General features: G+C 41.2%; 1 protein-coding gene across 1 annotated transcript in view; it reads right to left on the reverse strand.

Moving 5' to 3' along the window:
- LOC110076625 (1-acylglycerol-3-phosphate O-acyltransferase Pnpla3) overlaps nucleotides 1–19,163 on the reverse strand; it is a 59,621-nt gene extending 40,458 nt beyond the window's left edge. Inside the window, exon 1 of the mRNA XM_073000834.2 lies at nucleotides 19,035–19,163. The gene's annotated coding sequence lies outside the window, so the exon portion shown is untranslated. The remainder of the gene's footprint in view (nucleotides 1–19,034) is intronic.
- Between the last annotated feature and the right edge of the window lie 6,626 nt (nucleotides 19,164–25,789).

Here is a 25,789-nt window from a genome sequence, read left to right on the forward strand (position 1 = left end):
AAAGCCCAGTTTCTTGTTCTTTCCCTCCAGACTGCCTTCGGGGTCAAGGTCCTCAAATGTCCTGCCTGTGAGGAACAGGTATTACAGACAAATCTGGCTTGGAGCAGGCATTCTGATAGGTACCGAGGCACTAAACCATTTAGGGCTTTGAATGTTATCATCATAACTTTGAAGTTGATGTGGAAACAAACCAGTAGCCAATGAAGGGTGGCCAGAGTGGGGAAGATGTGCTGGAATTTCTTCACCCCAGTTATTAATCTGACAGCTTAATTTTGGACCAGTTGAAGTATCGGCATCAATCTCAAGGGTAGCCCCATATAGAGAGCATTGCAGTAGTCTATTCTTGAGATTACAAGTGCATGAATCAGCGTCGTGAGTGCCCCCACATCTAGATAGGGATGCAGCTGGGCAATCCTCCGAAGATGGAAATGGGCTGCCCGGACCACAGTTGCCACCTGGGTTTTCATAGTGAGATCTGGGTCCAGGCAGATGTCCAAGCTGTGAACCTCACTCTTCATGGGAAGAGTCACTCCCCCAAAGGAGAGGGAGTTTCCCAACCCACTGACACCAGGACCACCTGCGCACAGATTTCTGTCTTGTCCAGATTCAACCTCAGTCCATTTGCCCTCATCCACTCCAGAACGGTCCCCAAGCAGTGTTCAAGGGTCGGAAAAACATCCACTGCAGTTGGAAAAAATGAGAAGTAGAGCTGGGTGTCATCAGCATACTGATGACACCAGACCCCACAACTCCAGATGACCTCACCCAGCGGCCTCATATAGATATTAAATAGCATTGGCGAGATGATCAACCCCTGTGGGACCCCACAATTGAGGATCCACAGGGTAGAAGTCATCTCGCCAAGCTGCACTCTCTGTGGATGGTCCTCCAAAAAGGAACAGAGCCACACCAAAGCGAGGCCACCGATTCCCAACTCAGAGAGCCGCCCCAGGAGTATACTGTGGTTGATGGTATCAAAGACCACTGAGATACTGAGGAGGACCAACGAGGACATATTGCTCCTGTCGGCCTCCCTCAAGAAGTCATCCTGCAGGGTGACCAATGCTGTTTCCGTACCATGGCGCAGCCTGAAGCCTGACTGGAATGGATCAAGGGCATCAGTTTCCTCCAGGAGGGTCTGGAGCTCTACATTGGAAGACCTCCAGAACTCTATGGAAAACCTATGCTCTGTGGCTATGACTTTTCACCCCCTTCCTTCAAAGGAAAACATAACCAAATCAACACTGATTAAAGAGCAGACACTACCTCCACATCATACTGCAATGAAGACAAATTACAACATTACCTCAGGAGAGCAACACATCTCTCCAGTCTTGACTGAAAATTGCATTTTAATAAACCTTCCTGCTCAGTCTCTGGCTACCTTTACAATTTTGGACTCTGAAAGGTGCACCTTGACTAATATTGTACTTATACTCCAACAATTGTTGATACTTTGGAAAATGCCTCATGGTCTGTACAGTATTCTTCTACAGCAGCAAATTACTCTGATGAATTAATTCAGCACTGTGATCTCACTCAAGCTACTGCAGATGTGCCTGACTCTGCAATACATAATAAAGCACTAGTGTCAGAAACACCAAGCCCTACTGGCTCCCCTTCTAAATCTAATATCACCCCCCAACTCAGCTAGGCCTTCAATGGAATCATTCTTATTTCAATTCATCCTGAAATCCGAAGGGTTATTGTTAGAAGTCCTGTCTGTAGAGCCAGTCAGAGAGTAATGTTCTGTCAACCTGGGCAAAACTAGACTAGTCTAAATTGGCTGGTGAATGGTGAAAGCCTATAAATATTCACCCTTGCACCCCTCCCTCCTCAGCAAATCTTGGAACATCCTCTCATATCAGCTTGCCACCTCTTTCAGTTCAGCTTGGTACTTCTCATAGCTCATCTTGGTGCTCTCCTCTTAGCTTGGCACCCTCAGTAACATTACTCAGGTCCTATTTGAAGGGACTCAAATAGGTAGTGTAGTTTTTCAGATAACTGGGCTGTGGAAAGCCTATTTCACCCTTGTCACTGAGAATGCTCAAATAATTATTACTGCCATCATGAGATTCTTCTTCTCAAAAGGGGGCTCCTACATATCATTTGTACTAACAGTCTTGCAAGAAAAAGTTTTCAGCCAACTTCTGTATGGTTCAGGCCTACGTATAAATAAGGACTTCTGCCCCCTTGAGACTGTGCAGTCCAAATTCTTGAGAACGGTATTAGGTGTACCATGCCGTATCCCTAATGCCCTACTCAGAATAGAAGCTAGAATGGTCCCGCTTGATGGAAATGCTTGGCTTCAAATAATCTTTGGCTGAAGTTAAAACTTAATCCTATCAGTTTAGCATCTCTGATTTTAATAGTCATCCCTCACACTGGGCAAGAGCAGTGAAGTGAAAATTGATATCCTCTGGGTTACCCTTCCAGCCCTGTTTTATTTGAGATTTATGAAATCTAAAAACAAACTACAAGGTATATAGACCTCCAACTTGACAGAGCAAGGGTGCCATATTATTCAATTGCTAGGAATCACAGCAAGATATTTATCCCGGCAAATTATTTTTAAAATGTAAAACTTGCTAGATATCAGACAGCTTTTATCGTGGCTTGTTTCAGTGTTCTGCCATTTTAGAGAGTAGATACTCATGTACCCCTTACAACCAATGTTTTTGCCCTTGTCAATTTGATATAGTGAAAACTGTGAAACACGTCTTGTTTTATTGCGCATTTTATATGGATACAACCAATCAATTTATTTCCCCAATTTTAAAACATTATCTAGTTAGACACAATATACTTTACATCTCTTTTCTCTCTTCTGATCCTTCAAGTGAAACAACAGTCAAGGGTGGAAAATTCTGTGCAGTGGCTTATATAATAAGAAAGCAGATGACTAAATTGCTGGACCAATTAGATTAGGAACTCACTTAATTGGAAACTGAATTTCAGTCTACTCTGTTTGGATTGTAAATATTTTATGCTTTGTTATTGCATTTCAGTCTTGTATATTCAACATGTCTGACCTATGGTCATAATAATAATAGTGCAGGATTGCAAGACACTGCAGTGTAACAAGCCCTGTTACTCCCAGGCTTTCCCCACAGCAATGTCTGTTCACAAGGGCTCTTACTTGTTTCTCTGCTTACACTGTGTTCTTGCTCCACTTCAAGGAATCCAGTGAAGCCACCGTCTTGTGATGCAGGCAATTATCCATTGAGAATGATACTGATGAAACTCATGGTGTTTCAGCCACTGAACTAAATAACTCAAGCTAAGCCAAACAAAAATCCCACTTTGTGAGCAATGGTAGTGTACTATGCAACATAGAAATAGCATTTGTTCCAGCTTTGTTGCAGTTCAGACCTTTTGGTAACCCACTGCAGATAATACATTTTTTTAAAAAATCCTACAGCTTCTCAGTTCACCCTTGCACCCCTCCTCAGCAAATCCTGGAACCTCCTCTCATATCAGCTTGCCACCTTCTTTCAGTTCAGCTTGGTACTTATAGCTCAGCTTGGTGCTCTCCTCTTAGCTTGGCACCCTCAGTAACGTTACTCATGTCCTATTTGAAGGGACTCAAGTACAGTATTCAAAACAAAGGGCTCACAAAAGGAACTGTGCAGGTGACGTATGGCAAAAATGTGGCTTATATACAGGCCAGGTTCTCAGTGGGGGCAAGAAATATGAGCTGTGTGGAAAATGAGACAGAAAATAAGTTTATCAAGCTTGTTTGGACCTGGAACAATGGAACAACATGGAAACTAGAAAACATATTTTGTGGCTTTATGAAGGTTCTTAACTCATAAGCCTGGAATGTTCTGTAGAGGCCTGTTCCTCAGACCTGTCTTTAACAAACCAGTCCCTAAGGATCAATAAGAGATTGACTTGGGAGATGTGGAAAATGTTTCTTTAACCAGCTGAGCAAAGTAACAGGCAGACAGTCTCTTCCAAAACTGCAGTGCTTGCAAACAAGTAATCCCCCCTTTTATACCCTTAAACAGTTATATCATCCCCCCTTGTACAGCCCATTCTCCTGGCCCCTCCCTTCTGTCTATCACATTCTTACAGTCTCCTGATCATGAGTTGGCAGTTGCTCAACCACCCCCGCCCAGTCCTGTTTGCACATACATAATCCATCATGGAGTCACTTTGGTTCCCTTCAGTTCCATTTACATAGATTCAATTCTTTAAAAAACCTGTTTTATGAATGTAGGATATTGTGTTTCTGTAAAAGACAGGAAATGGCCCAATATTGCTGCATAATTTCTCCTTGAATCCTAAACTGCTTCTATGATAGGGAAACAGTTCTGAGGTGTACGTTCAGAATATTTTTATTGTGACAACATCAGAAACTTTTAACTCCTGCCTGTTGCCTCAGAATCACTTGTCCCTGATCATTTTCTCTTTCAGGCAGGAAGTTCCTTTCTTCCACAAGATTAATGAGGACTTCATTGGTGCCTTCTACCCAAGTCTCAGCAGCAACTAGAAAAAGGCACTTTAGCACTGGCTGGAACTGGGGTAGAATGGGACTTTGTTGTTAAAGTATTAGTGTATATAGGTTAGAATCTTAATCTCCCTAATCCATAAAATGGGTAGCTGGAGTAATTGGAGTTGTCCTAATTGTTAGCACAGATGACCAATTTTGGAGATACTCCTATCCTTCAATGTCTGCTAGGTTCAGGGCACTTATTAATTGACAAAAAACATTACAGTATACAAGATAAAATGTGTGTTAAAAACTGTTAACCCTGTTATATCTATGTATCTAGGTGGTTCACGTGGCTTATTATTTTATATTTAAAACACTTTTATTACATTTTAAAACATGCCTTGAAAACCCATTATATAACTGAGGACAGTGGATTTTCCAGTGACTTATCAAACAGCAATATGGAAATATCTTCAATAACTGTTTGTCAGGTATTTAATATTAGAAATCTACCTTTAAACATAATCTGTCTGTACTTTTTTTACTGTTCTTATTGCAATATTTAATGCGTGAATTATTAAACTACCTTTTGGTATATCTTTTGGTATAGTTAAAATGGTCATTAGGACATAGAACCTGTTGTTAATTTATTTGAATCCCACCACTGGTTATCCCTCAGGCTGGGATAGCCTGTAATTAGGTATAAATAGATGTTCAGAATGTTTTGCAAGAACATGGATGCCATGGAAGAGGGAGGCAAAAGACTGGATGTGCTTTTCTCCTTAATTCTATAGCATTTGTACAACATAGATTTTGAAGAACTCTGAGGGAATGTGGAGGCAACAGAAAAGTGGGGCAAGGAAAGGAGTATAGATGTTACCTCTTGAAAATCAGCTTCTAAAAGAAACTAGGTGTGACATTTATCCTAGATAGCCAGTTTAAGATGATAATCTATAAGTCGGACGTGGTGGCACTGTGGGCTAAACTGCAGAAGCCTTTGTGTGCTGCAGGGTCAGAAGACCAGCAGTCGTAAGATCGAATCCACGCAACGGAGTGAGCTCCCGTCGCTTTGTCCCAGCTCCTCGCCAGCCTAGCAGTTCGAAAGCATGTAAATGCGCGTAGATAAATAGGTACCACCTCGGTGGGAAGGTAAACAGCGTTTCGTGTATAGCCACGCTGGCCGCGTGACAATGGAAACTGTCTCCGGACAAACGCTGGCTCTACGGCTTGGAAATGGGGATGAGCACCGCCCCCTAGAGTCGACCACGACTGACTAAAATGTCAAGGGGAACTTTTACCTTACCTATATGACAGTGGCATCATTTATCTAATGTGCTAGTATTTTACAGTTCTGGCAGCAAACTATATTTTGTGAGGCAACTACTTTTAGAGGCTAGGAAGCCAGGAGGCTCCAGTACCTGTCTTGGTTCTCCCCCTGATCTGCTGGATTCTATTAAAGATCAGCCTGACCCCTGTGGCCTTGCAGAGTTCCAATGCATTTTAAACCATAATCCTGACAAAACATGAGAGAGTGGAATGCTTGACTTGTTTCCACAAGATAACCAGTCCTTTTCATACCCCTTTCTCATAGTCCTGTGATGAAAATCTGCAACTGGTTTAATCACAGAGGTTTCCTGGTTGAGTGACCGCTCCTTATGTCTCCTTCTGCTGCTGTTGAAAGGGTTAGCTGTCTATATGGTTTATGCCTAAACACAACCATCCTGCATGGCCCACACTGTATTACAGCAGCCTTTGAGTACCTTTCATGCTGTTTGTCTGCCTGTTTCCTAATTTGTAGCCTGTATTTGCTTTTAAAGCTTCCCGCAGCATAGCTGAGTGTCTGGAGTTCAGAAAATAGAAACCAAAGTAGCTATGTCATCCCTAAGTAAAAACAAAAAAACAGGGTTAGGTAATGCCTTTAATTAGGATCATTAAAATGTTACAAAAGTGAACTTTCAAAGTTCCTCAGCATTCTATTGTCTTCTGTAACAAGCGAGACACATCTGGTTGTTGGCAAATTAATGGCAACATTTAGAAAAAGAAATAATTTCTTTACCTCAGCAGTCAAGAAACCTACCAAGGCAAGGAAAACATTTTAAATGTCTAACATAGGTCATCGGCAAGAGTCCAAAATGGGGGTGGGGGGGGAGGAATCATTTTTCACTTCTCCTGCCCTCTGCCAACCAGAGGAAGTGATTAATTTGCCAATATCTGGAAGTGGCTTGCATATTAAGCCACTTCATGATATTGGCTTTGGAATGGTCAGGCCTGATTACTGTACATCGTTCTGAACAAGCCCAACCATTCCAAAGCAGCCCACACTAGTTCACTCCCTGCAGCTAAGGTAACTGCACCCTAGTTGAGAATCAACTCTTTACCTTATTCAAAGTTCACAGATGCCAGACTTGGCCTGGAGCACAGGCAGGGAGAAACAGCCGCTATACCAGTGAAGCTAGAAAGTAAATTTAAGTAGCACAGATTTTTAAAAGGCAACTGAAGCCAGACTGCAAGTGATACCTAGTGTTGTGGTATATTTCCTCTTGGATGCTGAAAATCTTCTGATGGGGAAATCATCCTCTGGCTACTAATTATTATATTTTCCATATCAAATTTAGAAGGAGGGGGCCATGTGGATAAAGGGCTTGTTTAAGGGAGGGAATGCTGCAGTGGCTGTTAGGCATCCTGACAAAAAAAATAAAAATAAAAATCAGATCAAGGCTTCCATATCAGCGATTGCTCTCACCCTCTGTTTAATAGTAAAAGTCTGAGATAGATTCTAGAGTACATGGGTTTTTTTCCAAACACATTGAGTCTTAAAGAAGCCTGATTATCTCAGTAGTTTTAAGTATGGTCAGTATTAAAGTGTTCAAAGGACAATAGGATTCTTTGGTTTTGGCACAATGCTACAACACAGACAGGCATTTGTAAACAAGACTAATTACAATGTCAAAGATAAACCACATTAATAAACTGTGGAACAGATGTTTGTATTTGATAAGAGAACCTTATAGCACGACACATGTTGAGTACCTTACGTATTGTCAGGATGTTTGTTTTACCAGTAATTGTGTTAGTAGGCAGTGTTAATTACATATAATTGCCAGTATGTGGTGAACCCAGTTTTGCTCTGATCCCATCCCTGACTACCTATTTATAATGTGTCTATATATACTTGAACCAGTAAGATTATGTTCCTTGCAGCTGACAAAGAAGCTTGTCATCTATGAAAGCTGGGGTAGCTGCTTATGTATTACTGAAAAAGCAGTGTCCCATTTGCAGCAAGGCGAGCAGTCAGCCTCACAACTTAGCACAATCTTCTTGCAGAAGTGGCACAAGGCCTGGAGGAGAAAAACCACCATGGGCTGGTGGGGAGCTTTCCTCAAGTCCTAGCAACACTTGTACGGATAAATCTACCTGTGTCATGTTTCCTTGGAATGCCAATTCTAGTAGGAATGGTTGCAAGCACTACAGCTGTTTGGCAAACATTGTGACCTGCTTAGCTGCTGATTCCTCTCCTTGCTGGCTGTGGTTTGCCATATCACCTAATTACTTGGTCTCTCTCTGGTTCTGAGGCTGTTTACCCAGACCTCTCTGTGCTGTTGCCACAATCAGCAGCAGCTCGGCACCACTCCCAACTTTTGCCTGCCCCAACTCTGCAGCACAATACCAAAAAGCCCACCTCCTGGTCTCTGGGTTTGGTCCTGAAATCTCATGGAGTGGGATTCTGCTGTCCTGGTGGCCTATCCGTAGTCTGATTCTCACTGAAAGAGTGAGAACACATGGTTCTTCAGAGAATATCCACTTTTAGTCCTGTGTTATCCAGAACCTGGGAACATTACTGTCTTGGACTGCAGTACTCAAAAGACCCCAGGCAGCATGGAGGCTGTGCTGGCTTAGGGTTGTCAGAGGTCCAGCAAAAGAGGACATGTCCTCCTTTTTAGCCTAATGTCCTCCATCCGGCAGGCAAAGATAAAAACCTTTTAAATGTCCGGCTTTTGTATGTTTTACGTTATAATTTTGGATGGGAGGGGGAGAGGTAAGAAGGATTGGTTTTAACTCCCTCCTCCAAAATTCCTAATTACATTTTTGCTATAGCAGCATTCCCCACTTTGCCTTGAAGTTCCCTTTAGGTGAAATCTGATTGCTATCTATTTACACATGATTGCCCATTTATAGGTTTATAGGAAACAGCCCTGCTAAACTTAGCACAATTTCTGTCCAAGTATTGGCTCTAATGGTCATGTATGGCAACAGTAGTAGGGTAGCATAGCACTTGTCAAAATATTTTATTACCCCTCACCACCACTCTTGAACTTGACCCCCTAAAATTGACCCCCCCAGAACTTCTCCCCACCCCACCACCTTGATCTGCTTTTTGGCCTCCTTAAATAGAGGGCTCATACCCCCAAAACTACCAACAACCTCTGGTGTATAATATATATCATGCAGAATTTCCCCGTGTAGCCATTCTAGCAGTTAACACAAATATGAACACAGCATGGCACAATAAATCATCTTCATTAATGGGTCAGGAGCAGGGAAACATCAGCCTAATCCTTGGGATTGGCCAAAATACATGAAGTGCATGAAACATTTATAGTCTGTATATTCCTGCAGGGTGGTTTCTCATCATCATCATCCTGAGCATTCTCCCGTGGGGTGAGGATTAAGCAACATTTTAGTAAGGATTTTTTTAGGCTGCGCCACCCCAAATATACCCCAAAACTATAGCTTTACAAGATGCTGTTACCAGTCAGCTTTCATCCACTGCACTACTCTCATAGCCATCATCTGAAGACTCTTCCACTGTCAGATCCTCAGGGATCGTAGACGTTGAGGTGTCTGTGGTTCCTTGTTCCATTTTCTCAGGACTACTGCGGGCTGGTTTCACAAGGGCAGGGACATCCACATCCTCTATAGATTTGAGAGTTCCTTCAAATGACTTCTGAAAATGTGGTTTTATGTCATATCCACAATCATACTTGATATCAGATCACCCCAGGGTGTCCTCATCAGGCATACCAGGCTGGCTTGGCTGTGGTTTTGGGGTGTGGATTTGGCTCTGCTGTAAACACATATATGTTGTTTGCAGACAGGGACTTTCTTCTTATAGTGTCAGGGGAGTCAGTCAGTGTCCCCATTCTTGATAGGGGGTGTAATGGGCAAAGGGGGCTGGAAAAACCTATAGGTCCATCACATCTTCAGGGTTGCAAGCACCTTTTCACTTTGAGCTTGGGGGTAAGGTTAGGCTCCCCTTGTTCTGCAGGCTGAAAGGAACGCCTATCTTCTGTCATAGTGTGTCCAGCCGTGCCAAAGCTTTCCAGCCGGCCCGCACATTCCCTAGGACTTGCCCCAGCAAGCCCCAATGACTGCTTATGTCAGAGCAGAGCATCCCACCTCTTCCTCTGGTCTCACAAACCATTTCAGCCACACACACACTCCCACCTATGAGCCACAGGCCCCCGCCCTGCCCAGGAGGATGGGTCTTTAGGTGGACCTTCCACCTGGAATTGGGGTGGGGGTCAAAGGGGTGGGGTGGGGGTGGGGAACAAGTTTGGGGTGGGGGTCAACATGGGATGGGGTGCAGGGGAGGATGGGGGAAGCATCTTGACAGGTGCAGTGCTACCCTACTACTCCCATGCACCTCAAGATTAGTCTAACACTCTGCCCACTAGATGATATGAGCTAACATGTAGTACATGCTTTTTTTTATTTTTTTACAAATAATGCTTGTGAAAAGCAGCTTGCTAGCAACCTCAGGCCCAATCAACATTGCTGATAGATTGCATTTCTCAAGCCCATTCTCTCCTCCATCCCCCAGTTCCCTTTCCTCTTCATTATTTCACCCAGCCTGTTTTGAATTTCGAGTCATGTGCATCATGATGAAAGGACATGAGCAGTATAACGCAAGGCTGACCAGATGTGGCGTGTTTGTCGAAAGACATTTTGGCAGACATGCCCCACCCTATTCAGCAACCAGCTGACTCACCAAATATGCCCCTTCCATTAAATAATTACTTTAAATAGTCAGCCCGAGGTAATCAGATGTAAAGGATAAGAGTACTCCTGACCTGTGACATTAATACTTAGTGCTGTGATGAAAAGTTATCCCACAAGAATTTGAAATATTCTCGAAATTCCCTCTGGGGAAAAAAATGTGTGTACATATACTGTGCTGTGCTATGCTATACTAGTTATTTATGTGCTGCCAAGTTGGAACTGACTTATGGTCACCATAACAGGGCATTCAAGGTAAGTGGTTTTATCAGTTCCAGTCCTTCAAGTGAGTTTTCATGGCTGAGCAAGGATTTGAATCCAGGTCTCCTAAGTCCTAGTCCTTCACTCTATGCACTACACTGGGTACCTATATTCTAGATAATAAAAATCATGAGCCATCAAGTCAATTCTGACTTATGATTACCCTTTTCAGGGTTTTTAGGTAGGAAATACTCAGAAGTGCTGTTCCATTCCCTTCTTTTGGAGGCATCCTGGGACAGTGCTGCTTTCCCAAGGCCACACAGGCTGGCTCTTCTCCCAGGAGGCACAGTGGGGGAATTGAACTCCCAGCCTCTGGCTCCGCAGCCAGATACTTAAACTAATGCCCTGTCTAGCCAGTCTTTATTCTAGACAGTATAATACAGTATTATAATATTTACAAATTTAAAAAATAATTTCAAAGGAGGAGAAATTTTGGAGATATTCTCATAGGTGGAATTCTGGATTTCGACAACTACTTTTGTAATGGCAAGTCGTTGTGTGTGCATGCTTTACATTGTAGGATTGTGTCTGTGGCAGCGGGCAGCCCTCCAGCCCTCACTTTAATTAAAGCCCAGGGTTGAAAGTTCCAAAATAATGTTTACAGGGTTCTGAGAACAAGGGCAGAAAAACGGAAACTTCTTTAATGGAGAAATATAGCTTGGGCAATGAGGGGACAAACTATGGCACAGTAGTACTAGCTTCATAATTTTTCTGAACTGACTACATGGTTTACAAGATGCAGACTGTATAAACTATACCTACAGTGACCCTTCCAAAATGTAATACTTGGCAGGCCCAGCGAAAGTGCTGAAACTCTAAAGAATAACAAGTAATGCAGGGCAAAAATTTCTCAGAAGACCTCCCCCCCACCCCTGAGAAACATTTAAGGATTTTTTTTTCTTCCTCATCCCTACAAATAGAAGGTCACTTTGTAAAATTACTTGAAGAAATTATGCACAATTTCTTTCGTGTCTGCCTCTTCACAGTGACTGTGCCCTAAAATGATGTCAGGGAAAGGACATTATGAATGAAGCAAAACGGTTGCTAGGCTATCGTAGCTTCATGCAGTTCAGAACCTCTTTTGACTCGAATAAACTGACTCAAATCAATAGTACATATGGTACTAGTGACTCACAGATACCAATCATTTCAGTGGCATCCATAAAGCTCTCCTATAGCACCATATTTCAAACAAATCAATTTATTTCTTGTCAGCTTTCTTTACTGTCCAGATTTCACATTCATACATAGCGATAGGAAATACAAGAATATTGTCTTGGTCTCCAGTGACACATCCTTACACACAGTGGTGGGATTCAAATAAATTAACAACAGGTTCTATGTCCTAATGATAAATAAATAAATAAATAAGTAAATAAATAAGTAAATAAATAAATAAGTCAATATTTAAATATGTAAATATGTAAATAAATATGTAAATAAATATGTAAATAAGTAAGTAAATGCCCAGGACAGTGGGATCTGATGAGGATTTCTTCCACAGTGGTCTCCCTACTGCCTATTATCACAACTACTTCTCACATAATTAAGACATCTGGATAAGTGCATCTGTTTGGGCATACTGCTGCTGTTACCCTCACCATGGGCATGTGCCAAAAACACACACACAAACACACACCTCACAGTGGGTGCTTATGACCAAGTTTGACAGACAACTGACACATCTCTCCTTCCCTTTACCTCCTATTTTGCCCTATAGCTCACCAGTAAAAATTGCTTCCCTCCCCTTTCCTGCTCCTGAAATGACTGATAGCCCTGTTTGTTGTTACCTGGAGGCCGCCTTTGCGCACCTGTTGTGGAGTTCTTCTCCCCCCCCCGCTTCCTTCTGGCTTGGAAGGTATGTTCCCTTTTCAGTCTGTTGCCACTCCACCTCACCCCCACCACCTCAATCGGTCCTTCAGTTACTGACTCCTCTGAGGTCTCCTCCTTCTCCATCTTTCCCCTCCACCCCGCACCCACCGCTTCTCCTCGTCAGTCGCTTTGGGGGTGTTGGTGTTGCTGGCGGCGCTGGTAGTGATGATGGCTTCCCTCAGAGCCCTGGCAGCTGCTTCCTCTTCTCATTTTCCACTTTTCCTTCATGCCACAGTTTCACCAAAAACATAAGACTCCCCCCCCTCCACTGTCTTCCCCAAATTTCCACCTTCCATTTTCATCTCCTCTGTCCTCCTCTGCTGCCCCTTTTCTCCTTCAGCCCCACACAAGTCCTCAGGGAAGAGTCCTACAATACAAGCCTTAGTTTTCAAGGAGAGTGCTGTGTAACCCCATGCAGTGCAGGTTTAATCTCTATTCCCTGCTCTGGGGAAACAAGGAAGGTAGTTGTGTGGGAAGAAGGGAAGGAAGAAGAAGGAGAACCTCACTTGCCTTGAAAGGCCCATTAGGGTCATCTTGAATGGCACGTAACACACAATGCCACAATCATTTAATCCCTCCCCATTCCAGGTTCTGTGGAAAAGTCCTACTTCGGGCACATCATGAGAAGGCAGGCATAGATTGAAAAAGACCATAATACTGGGAAAGGTAGAAGGCAGCAGGGAAAGAGGAAGGCCAAATGCAAGATAGACCTAATCCCTAAGGAAACCACAAGCTTGAGTTTGCAATAGATGGGCAGGGCTGTTGAGGCCAGGCCATGTTGGAGATTGCTCATTCCTAGGGGCACCCTAAGTAGGGGGGAATTTGACGACACATAACAATAACAGCAACAACAGGTTTTTTATGCATCTAACTGCCAGTTCCAGAAAGTTGAAAGGTTATTCCCTTAATTGTTTGTTGTGGGTTTTTTTCGGGCTCTTTGGCCGTGTTCTGAAAATTGTTCTTCCTGAAAAACCCACAACAACCATCAGATCCCAGCCGTGAAAGCCTTTGCAAATAGATGCCCTTAGCCACTTTTAAATTTTTTACAATCATAATAAAATATAATACCTGATAGAGCCTGGTTCCCCATTAGTTTTTCCATAGATCCTAAATACTAGATTTCCGCATACCAATGGAAAAAGTGGCATGTTCCCTCCCTGAAAATCTAAATAACTAATTAATCACCAACAGGCTTCTGACCTTTTTTCTCCAAAGTTCAGGTATTTATTTCTTTCAAAAAATAGAAGTATCAGTTTTTTTTAAACCCTGGAGCCTCGGGTTGTTTGTTTGTTTGTTTTTATTTTTAACCGATCTTTCTCTCTGCAGAGTGTCTCCAGTGGTTCACAAACCCTGACACAATGATAAATATTTTTTTTTACATCCCACTATAAGGCAGCATAAAGATGCAATAATACATAAATGCTAAAAGGTTCTAAAGGGAATCCTGTTGAAATAATTTTGAAAATATATTTTACATGATAAAAATTTTAAAAAGCAATCCCATTTCATTTCCCTCCCTCCATTTCTCCACAGCAGTTTACATGTTAAAAAAGCCTACCACAAAAGTCTTTGCCTGCCAGAGTCAAGACTGCATGGCAAACAGCTAAGGCAGGGAAATATTTAATAAAAAGCCAGCTTTATGCTCAAACATAGTTTGCCTTTTATGTATTATACTTACTTACTTGAATAATCTCAAAAATGAAAGCTTGAAACTTAAACCTATCTCAACACAGTCCTCTTGAAGATGCTGGTCACAAATCCTTGATTAGTATGCTTTAGTCCCTCCTCCTCCTCCTCCTCCTCCTCCTCCTCCTCCTCCTCCTCGCAGTCCCTCCAGCCCCCAGCCTGAATGTGTGGATAGTTTCGATTCCCCTTTGATATGTTGATCTGCTTTCTTCAACCCTAGCCTGATGGTAAATCTTACTAGTGTTAAAAAACTGATAGCTGTCTTCCTGTTTTTGAGTAAGCCTGCCATTTGTCTCCTCAAATTGTCAGAGCAACAGCCTTAGTTGTCTTTAACTTGAAAAAAAACACATAGCCCCCCTCCCTCCCCCGCTCGTCGCTGGTCACCTGGCTCCTCCGGCTTCATTCATCTCAGGCCAGTAACCGGATCTCCGAACTAAAATAAAAAATAACAACCACCTCTATGGAACCGGTGCGAACCGGGTCAATCCCACCTCTGCTTACACACTATGATATTTTCCATTGCTGCCTTTCCAAGGCTCAGTCTCCTTCTGACCTCTTGGCTGCAGTCTCCGTTTGGATTGATGATTGAACCAAGGTATACAAGATCTTTAACTGTTTCAATTTCTTTTTTGTCAGCATTACATGCTCAAACAATATATTTCATACATGTTCAGTGATGGTCAGCCATGGCACACTGTGCTTCCTCTCTACTTTATGGACTGATAAGAACATGTGCCCTTGACAGGCAATCTGGAACCAAGAGTTTTCAGCGCCACCTAGTGGCTAAATAATATGGTGACCTATCCACACAACTGAGTGTGGGAGTATTGAGTTCAGGCCTCTACTGAGCGGTAAAGCTCCTTGAATAACCTTGGACCAGTCACATTCTTACTCAGCCAAGCTTTCTTATCAGAGCCTTTATTAGGGTAAAATGGTGAAGGAAGGAGGACCATGTAAGCATCAGCAGAATTTCTCCTTCTCTCTCTCTCTCTCTCTCTCTCTCTCTGTGTGTGTGTGTGTGTGTGTGTGTGTGTGTGTGTGTGTGTGTGTGTGTGTGTGTGTGTGTGTGTGTGAGAGAGAGAGAGAGAGAGAGAGGAGAGTGTCCCAAAGATTGGTGGTGAACTTTCCACAAGCCAAAGCAGCAACAAGGGGCCTGGGAAAACTCCACACATGGCAGCAAGCGCTATAGCTACTGAGTACATTTTGCAACCAGGCCATCATCCAAAAATGTGCTCTGGATTAACTGGTGAACTGGATTTTACACAGATTGTGAATTTTCCTTCTGCTAATTTTCACAAGCCTCTCCCAACCTTTGCTTGCCCTGTTTCTGTGAAATCACAAGAAGTGTCCCATGACATCTGGTCTCAGGTTTAACCCTGAAATATCAGAAACTGAGATGCTGTAAACTGTGCTACACAGCCTTCCCATGGCCCTTAAACTAGCCTGTTAACTTTAGGTGAAGTAGAGAGCTCTGCCATCTTAAAATGAAGATAATCTATAAAATAAAAAAGTGCTTTGATTTTTTTTTCATTGTGTGGTCTAGAAATAGCGAGTGGAATATGCCTAATCAGCCATAGTTAAAATTGTCATGACAACAAAGCATCCTTCAATTAAATGAAACCCATGTATTGTTCAAAAGGAGGAAGGAGCCCTTTATAAAACACAGAAGGGACCCTTAAGGTGATTTCTAAAGAGGCTAAAGGGAATGTATAGCAGACCACATCCACCCCGAAAGGTGAAGATGTATACATTTGCAAACACCCCCAAAAGGTCTTATGAATACCAGTCTTACTCAGCTCTTGCAAATGCACTTGTTGGGCTGATTCTGGAAATCATGGATCATTGCAGGGCTAGCAAAATGGTTGATGTGTTGACCTCTGGATCCTATCAACTTTAACCAGTCTGGCCAATGGTGAAGCACAGTGGTAAATTTGGAAGTGTGTGCCCTCCTCATGGCAGCCCCCTAGCCAGCCCTCTCAATAAAGAGCCCAAAACTGCCAGCAGTTGGATCATTCCAGATCAACAAATGAGGGGCAGGTCTTTATTGAGTCTTAGTTGCATATTCAAGACCACCCCCACCCTTATATACTTTGTGTTATGATACAGATAGCTTGCAACAACGTATTGTCCCCAGGAAAATCTTTTTTTTTCACCCTGCTATTGTGAGATTGCCACTAAGCTTGGGGAAAACAGGAAAGCTTGGGTGGGTGGGGGAAATGATGATGTCATAGCCGCCTAGAGTGGTCTTTTAGACCAGATGGGTGGGGTAGAAATCAAATAAATAAATAAATAAAATAAATAGTCTGTGCTTTGACATTGTGAGCTCTGGCTCCACAACACCGCTGATGAGGCATCATGGAAGCAGTGGTTCATTTAAACCTAGAGGACTGAAAATTCTCCATTTCTGGTACAGTATTTCGGAGAAAATTTGCAATGTGGCAATGCCACTACAGTACTTATTCTATTATTCTTAACAGCTTTTTAAATGCAATTTCCACATGTCCCTAAAGGAAACTGTATTTCTCTCCCCCTCCTTTCTTTGTAGTACAATCAATGCAACTTAATCAGGAGTAAATAGACACCCACGTGTATTTTTACCATTTTGGAATACTAACCTCTAAAATACTGTTACCATTAGCACGTGTCAGGGTTCTAGGCTGACTCTCCTTACCCCTCCATTCTGTACATCGACAAAAGACATATTCTCCTTTTCGTGAGCAACTTTTTAATTTAACACAGAAGCGGGTTTCTCCACCACCATTTTCTGTGGGGCTTCAAACTGGGGTAACATTTCACATTTATTTACAGTTGACACAGACAGTCTGTTTCCTTGATCAGCTATCGCTTATAAGTCTGCCCAAGGCTTCAGAGATCCCTCTAGGGGGTGCAAGTGTGGATGTTGGTATACAGACCTGCCATAAAATGGATGTTGTCCTCATGAATTTGCCTCTATCATTTCTTTCAGATAATTCCTGGGGTTGATACTTGTATCACTCACTCAGGTTTCCTCTAGTTTCTTCCACGCTCTTTCTTCCTTCTCACCCCAATACGAGGGTTTAATCATATGCTTTCAGTTTCATAACTTCTCTGCCTCTTCTTTGGGGAGCAAATATGTTACCCACTCTCCTCTCCATGGGTCTTTGAAAATCACTGTCTCTTATTTATTTATATGATTTATTTATTTATTTGATTTATTTGCTTTATACCCCGCCCATCTGGTATATTCTACCACTCTCTCCCCCTCCCCGTTATTTTCTCCTCCCCCAACTGTTTCTTGTTCTCCTGTTTTTTTTCCGCCCTGGTCTTCTTCTCCCTGTCTTCCTATTGATGCATTCACCGCTTCTCTGTCATTGTCCCCCATCTCCCCATACCCTGGGCAGACTATTCTCTCTAGTTTGCCCTTTGCCTCTGGACTGTGTGCACTCAATATGGGCTCTCCATCCATTGCGGTCATTCCTGTGTCTATGGGAGAGCTACAGGTCATCAGTCCCTCACCGATAAGGGATGATGGCAGTTTACCTCTGGAGAGATTCCCTGTCTTAGTATCTGCCTCACATAGCATATTAAGAGGTTCATGTATAAGCCACTTCAAAAATGACTGTTCAGTCATTTTGAAATATTCCTAAATCAACTGCTTAATGTTTTATATTTTTTTAAAAAGTTATGTATATACTTCATGAAATCCCACTCATGGTTTCACTGTGGGTAGAGATAACTCAAGTTCCTCTAATGCCGTGTCAGTAAAGTGCAAGCACTGATAAATGCTACCAGGCATTTCTCATCGAAGGAGCAGGCTGGCACAGTGTAGAGAGGCTTGTCACCAGAGGAATGGCTATTAGGTAGTAACTATACTAGGAATAGTTATGATCTACTTTGGTGGAGGACCTACTTGTGCCAGTGAAATTAGATCTTCAAAATATTATGCATATGCAAGAGCATTTTTTTAAATTGCAGGGGGGCAGTGAATAAATCAAATAGAGCAGAAGTAGGCCACTTTCACCAAATATCAATTTTGGACCCCTTTCAAAAAAATTATTTTTTTAAAAAAATGCCTCATTTCCCTAAAGGCTGTGCGCCTTGCATTAAAGAAGACCCTTTACTCCTGGAGGCCACCAGGAGGGGCAAATCTCCTATTTTTAACTAGAATCAGAAACACTTAAAGGGACTTTCTGGGTATCAATTGCCGATAGCAAATATTTTCTGAATATTGAGTTACCATTTCATCATCTAGGGAACATTTGAGGAAAACCCAGAAAATGTTGCAGTTCTGAGAAGGATTTTTGAGAGGAAATTAATCTCAATTCTTTTAAAAGTGCTACAGATGGATCTTAATATCATTATAATAATTATGTGATATAAGAAGGGAATGCTAAGCTACTTTTTGTCTATTCTTTACCTAGAAAATCCTGTAAAGAGTTGAAAATGACTTTATGGCATGCAATTATTAGTATTACTATTTAAAAACTATGACAGAAATGCTGCCTAAATATTTTGCTTCTTTGCTAATTCATCTTGACTATGTTTATTATTATTTATTATAATAAATAATGAAAAGATTGAGGTATACATAGCTCTTCTCTTCCCAGTTTTCCTCAAAATAATGCTTTGAGATCCATGATAGTGATTGGCCCAAACATACGTGCAAACTAGCTAGCTTAAACAGCTCAAGGGAAAGTACATGATCTTATTTGGAGGAAAGGCAATTATTGCATAAGCACTGCAGAATTTTAAGCAGAAGAGTGATCTGTATTTCCAAAACAAAGCTAAGTAATTAACTTACGGTTCTGGTGTAATGACTTGTCATCTTCGAATGTCCCTGCATAATTATGTTGCTTTTTAACCTAATTGTCTTCTTTTCTGCACAGCATTGCACACTGTAACATTGCAATCTTAGTAAAATATTTGCATTTGTTTACTCAGCTGTGTCACACTTTGGCTAAAAGGCTTATTCAGCAAGTGATTCTGGGTAATGTAGTTCCAAAAGAAGAAAGGAAGATTAAACTGATGTACTGTACATACCTACCCTAAAAATACTTTAAAGGAAATAATTAAGAATGTTTGGAGATCTGGAAAGAAACGGTTGCCTAAAGGTAAATAATATAAGATCAGTCTGATATGCTTTTAAGAGATGAAAAGCATATCTTTCGGGACAAAAATATTTATTTAGTAAACAATTGTATTTGCAATTATTACCTGTGCTTAAATGCATGGACATTATTTATTTATTTTATGTATTTAAGAGATTTTATCCCACCTTTCTCCTTATAAAGCGCCCAAGCTGGCTTACATTATTAAAAGACAGTATTTAATGGTAACAATGGTGACTATAGAAATACAAAAGGATCAAACCATATGAAAAAACATTAGCAACACCAAACACATTCAAAGCAGTATGGTACATCAGTCCTTTTAAAACCCCACTTGGGCAGCCAGTCACTGAAGGAAAGCCTGCCTGAAGAGAAAGGTCTTTGTCTGCTTTTGGAAAGACAGCAAAGATGAGGCAACACTGGCCTCCTCTGGGAGGGAGTTCCAGAGTTAGGGAGCAGCAACAGAGAAGGCCCTCTCCTGTGTCCCCCACCCAATGTACATGTAAAGCTGGTGGGACTGAGATAAAGGCATCTCCTGATGATCTAAACCAGGGGTATCCAAACTATGGCCAGTGGGCCATATCTAGCCCGCCTTGCCTTTATATCTGGCCCGTTGGGCAGGCAGGCGGGAGAGCGAACAGGAGTGCATGTGTGCAGGAATGCATGCATGCAGGAAGGCGTACACACACACGTGTGTCTGGCCCTTGAAAACCCGGAACATACATGTTGTGGCCCTCACTCTGAAAAACTTTGAAGACCCCTGATCTAAACATTTGAGCAGCGGCACAAAGGGAAATGTGGTCCTTGAAATAGTTTGGGCCCAAGACATTTAGGGCTTTATAGGTAAGAGCCAGCACTTTGAATTCAACCCAGAAGCAGAATGGTAGCAGACTATAATGGAGGTGGGTATGTGATCTCTATGGCTGGATAGACTGTAAAATGGCTTCAGTATAAGTTTAAAGGGAAAAGATAAATACAGTAGATGTGTCTAAGTCAATTTATCAAGTTTAAAAGAAGAGGTATAGAGTACAAAAACTGTATCTCAAGCAGGAACTAGTTACGTAGTTACTGAGGCGAGGAAATAACTTTGTGATCGCTCCAGGGTTAGAATGCATAGGCGCTTGTGGAGACCACCCAAGCCAGGACCCAAAAGACAAGGATGACAGTAGATGGGCAGGTTACTCAGGAGGGCCAGCCATTTTGGAGCCCAGTGAACAATTAAAATCCCTTCAGCCCTGCACCGGATGCTGGAGATTTCTCCAACAGTCTACCCTGTTGTTACAAGATCCAGGTTCTTATCTCAGTTGAGCTGTGAAACTCCTGATCCTAGCGTGGGCAGGAGGAAAGCCATGGGCATTACCCTGAGCTCACTGGGGGAAAGGTGAGTTATAAATATAACTAATAACTGAGCGATGCTTAGTCTGTGGCTAATTCAGTTTTAATGTGTGCTGCTTCGTCTAGGGCCACTTTCGAGTCATGCATAATAGCATGCAGATCAATAAGTCAAAGCCAGCATTCTACTCCAATTGAGAGTGTACCCTCAATTATATTCTACAATTCTCCGCAGTGCACATAGGAACAGATGTCTGGATTGGGTGGATTCTAAATGCATTTATTATTTTAATGGATACAAACTGAGACACTGTGTTGCAGTGGATGGATTATGCTGTGAGTAAACAATAGGAGTTAAGGACTGGGAAAGAATAAAATGGTTCAGCATCTATCAAAAAAAGTAATACTAAAATACTGTGCCCATTAGTGTCACTGAAATTAATATTAAAAATTTAGGAGTTACACTTTTAATAAAAAAAACACTTAAATGATATTCAGCCAGCATGAAGACACATACTTCAACTATTTAAAACATTAACTTCCATAAAACATAACCCATCAGTTAAAATATGTAGCTGAAATTTTTTTTTCTTACAATGCAGCCTCCATACAACTTTAAAATATACAGGCCACCAAAAACTGTGTGGCCTTTTTCACCATCAAGTTATACCTGAGTAATGTGTGGTTTTAACGCATTTTGCTTAGATTGTGCTACATACTGTTACTGAAATCCTCATACACACTTCCTTGGGTCCAGTACAGATTTGAAGGATTAATATTTTAAATCATTAACAACTGGAATCAAGAACAATTCCCTTTCATGTACAGTTTTATTTCTGCTAGCTGACACAGACTACTATACCCTATAAGACTGCTAAATTTGTTCATAATTAGAAACCTAAAGTTATTTTTAAAATGAATGGTGTAATTTGTGTTTATGTATACAACCTGATTGGCTAAGAAACAATAAAGAATTTGTTATTGAAACAACATATTTTAATATTAGTTATACGTTTACTTATTTTTTAAAGAGGAAATAAATGTTTAAGACAGTGAGATGTGAGGCAGGAAGTGTACAGTTTCAACTCTGTACACTTAGTAGATGGTGTTAGGCAAAGCCATTATTACTCTAAACCCACATACTATTAACCTACCTTGTATGTCTGATGCAAGAAATACTGAGATAATCTCTAAAATTAAAAGTGCTCTCAATGTAGTCTAGAAATACTGAGTGGAATGAGCCTAACCAGTCATAGTCAAAGTTGTCATGGCAACAAAGCATCCTTGAACTAAATGGAACCTGTGGATTGCGAGAAAGGAGGCCTTTATAAAACACAGAAAGGACTCCTAAGATGATTTCTAAGAGGCTAAAGAGGATATTTGCAAAAAATATGGATCACTGATAGTACAGAACATGATGCTCTGTAAAGGTTGCAGTAATTTGACAGTAATATATCTTGAATTAATTCATGATAATTAGTCACTAGCTATCATATAATCATTCACTAACATAGAATAATGCTCCAATATCAGCAATTTAAGAAACATACACAGTATTAAAATTTCTGGCTACATCAGTCCTCTTAAAACAGACACTGAAGACTTGTAAAGCTTTACAAAGACAAGATAAATGCTTCTGGCAGAGCATGGTGTCCTATTATTTCTTAGGGCTTGGCCATCAGACAGGAAGTATAAAAACACATAATTAAAAAAGGCTGTTGGGCCTTTAAATCATTAACAGCCTATAATCACCATATCAATGAATCACCTCCAAAAGGTGATAAATTGATATGATTAACAACCATGCTCAGCTCTTGCAAACTCAAGGCCCTGGTTTTCTTTATCAAGTCAATCCACCTAATGTTCATGCTCTCTCTCTCTCTCTCTCTCTCTCTCTCTCTCTTTCATTGCACTCTACTTATTGTTTTTTTCCAGCAAATCTTTTATTTCTATAATATGTCCAAAGAATAATATCTTCAGTTTAGTCAGCTTCTAGAGAGAGTTCAACTTGATTTGATCTAGAACTCACTTACAGTGGTGCCTCGCTTAACAATCACCTCGTTAAACAAGGAATCTGCTTTATGATGGATTTTTTGTGATTGCTATTGCAATTGCAAAACAATGTTCCTATGGGGAAAATTCACTTCACAATGATCGGTTCCCTGCTTGGGGAACTGATTTTTCGCTTAATGATGGTTTTGGAACAGCTGATTGAGGGCTGTCAAAATGGCTCCCCATTGTGCAAAATGGCTCCTCGCTGTTTTTAGCACGGATTCCTCACTTAACAGGCACCGGAAAATGGCCACCCTATGGAGGATCTTCACTGCACGATGAGGTATTTCGCCCATTGGAATGCATTGAACTGGTTTTCAATGCATTTCAATGGGCTTTTTAATTTCACTTGATGAGGATTTTACTTAACAGTGATTTGAACGGAAGGAATTATCCTTGTCAAGTGAGGCACCACTGTATATATCTTTCCAGTGGTCTATGATATCTGTGAAGGACTCCTCCAACACTACATTTTAATTGAATCAACATTTCCCCAGTCATCTTTCTTCCTTGCCTAGCTTTTACATCTGTACACAGTAAATGGGAATAAATGCTGGATGATCTTTGCCTTGCTTTCCAGTGAGACGTCCTTACACTTAAACATATTTTCTAGTTCCTTCAAAATTGCCTCAAATCTCAAGGTGGGTTATATTTTTCCAGAATTTTTGTCTACAGTCTTCAATTGGACTAATGACTGAACTTAGACCAGGTATTAACAAGTTCCTCTCTATAAAATTATACAAATATTTTGTAGTCATTATTCTGGTTTTCTCAATCTTCTGCTCTAATCGTGCTCCTGCATTCTCTTCTTTCACTTTCCCCAGTACAGTGGTGCCCCGACTTACAAACTAAATCCGTTCCGGAATGATGGCTGTAACTCGAAATGGTCATAAGTCAAAGCACCATTTCCCATAGAAATGCATTGAAACCCCATTAATCTGTTCTGGCTGGGGAAAAAAAAAATCACACACACATGGGAAAAAAAACCCACTGCAAGCCTCATCAGAACATGTTAGGGCCAGAAAAAAATCACAAAAAACAAACAAACAAACAAAAAACAATGCAAGCCCCATCAGAATTCGCTGGGGCTGAAAAAAAAATCACAAAAAATAGTCTAAGTCGAAGCACCGTTTCCCATAGGAATACATTGAAACCCCATTAATCCATTCCGGCTGGGAAAAAAATCTCTCTCTCTCTCTCTCTCTCTCTCTCTCTCTCACACACACACACACACACACACACACACACACACACACACACACACACACACACACACACACTGCAAGTCCCATTAGAATGTGTTGGGGCCGGAAAAAAAAAATCACTAAAAACCAAAACAAAATGCTGAAAGAAAAAATCACAAAAAAACAACAGCACAACAGGGCAAGCCCCATTGGAAGGCTCTGGGGCTGAAAAAATCACAAAAAACCCAACCAAACAGAGCAAGCCCCATCGGAAGGCGCTGAGGCTGAAAAAAAGTCACCAAAAAACAACAACACAGCAAGCCCCATCGGAAGGTACTGGGGCTGAAAAAACAAACACACCAAAACACACAAAAAAAATCACAGCACAGAAACATAAGCCCCCCAGCCCAAATCCACCCTGCAAAACCCTGTATGTACTCACTCAGAAGCAGAAAGCAGCACAAGGGAGTCCGAAGCCTCTCTGCAAACACACACACACTGACCGTTGGGGCAAAAGAGCTAGAAAGAAGCAGCCTCTTCAACGACCAACGGTTAGTAATTTAACTTCCCTGCCTTTTTCCCCACCTTTTTTCCAACTGTAACTCGAAGCTCTGGTTGCACATAGAAGCAAAAATTTGCGGCCGGAGCTGGTTGTCAGTCAAAATGGTTGTAAGTTGGGACGTTCGTAAGTTGAGGCACCACTGTAGTTGTTCCAAATCATTGCTGCATTCTGCTGTAGTACTATGGTACTACTGCTGTGGTATTTATTGCATTTCTTAAATTACTGATATTTCTTCCACCAGGTTTCACTCCTGCTTCATCACAATTTAATCGAGCATTTTGTGTTTTCTTCATATAGATTGAACAACAGGGAGATTAAAAAAAAACGTTAACAATTGATAGCTATTGTGCGTCTCTATATCCTGGCCTAACAATGGCCTTTTATCCAGAATATAGATTATACATCAGGAAAATTAAATACTGATGCACCCATTTTTGAACGATCCACAGTTTTGCATGATCTGCACAGTCGAAGGTTTTGGAATATAATAAAGACCTTCTTGTGCAATTGTTTGATATGCTCTAGTAGTTGATGCATATAATTATGGCTCCACAAGCATGCAGGCATATATTGTGCTCTTAGGAGGAGAAAGCATTTTGATAGTCAAATCAATAAATAGGGATACTAAAAAAAAATTATAACCATAAAACCAGACTTTGGATCAGCACCAAATTTGGCATAGATGCAGCAGAAAGGCTGCTCTTGCTTGGTGTCAAATTTGGGGATATTTTCGGTAAAGGATTTTCCAGTTATGCTTTTTAAAAAAGTAACTAGGAACTAATGCAAAGCTGGTTAATACGTACTCTACCACTAGGGGGAGAATTTTTTTTAACCTAAGATGACCTAAGGTTAAAAAAAAGAGCAGGAAAGTTTTTTTTTCCTCTTCTTATCTTGGATTTCTGTTCTCAAGTAGAAGCAAAATTTAGCAAATGGAGCTGTTCTTAAGTTGGATTGTTCTTAAGTAGGGACGTTCTTAAGTAGAGACCCCACTGTAATAAGACAAAAATTTGCTTGCCTAAAAAACCCCATTCGTTTTAGCTACTTTTTTTTGTTCACAATAACTGAACCATTCAGGGTTCTATATCACACTTTTTATTTAGTGCTTTTGAAGCCTGAAAAGCTCTGAAATCACTGGCTTTTAAATAATTTTGAACATTCTAAAGGATAACTATTTTGCACAGCATAGCATTCTGACCAATCAGAATGTGTTTAGAGTCATCCAGGCAGCTATACATGGCAGATGCCAAAAGTCAGTCACTTTTAACCCTGTCATGGCATTTAATGTGAAATAAAGCATTTAACTCCTTCCTGGCTAAAC

Source organism: Pogona vitticeps, chromosome 5 (genome assembly GCF_051106095.1).
Source record: "Pogona vitticeps strain Pit_001003342236 chromosome 5, PviZW2.1, whole genome shotgun sequence".
Classification (NCBI taxonomy): Eukaryota; Metazoa; Chordata; class Lepidosauria; order Squamata; family Agamidae; genus Pogona; species Pogona vitticeps.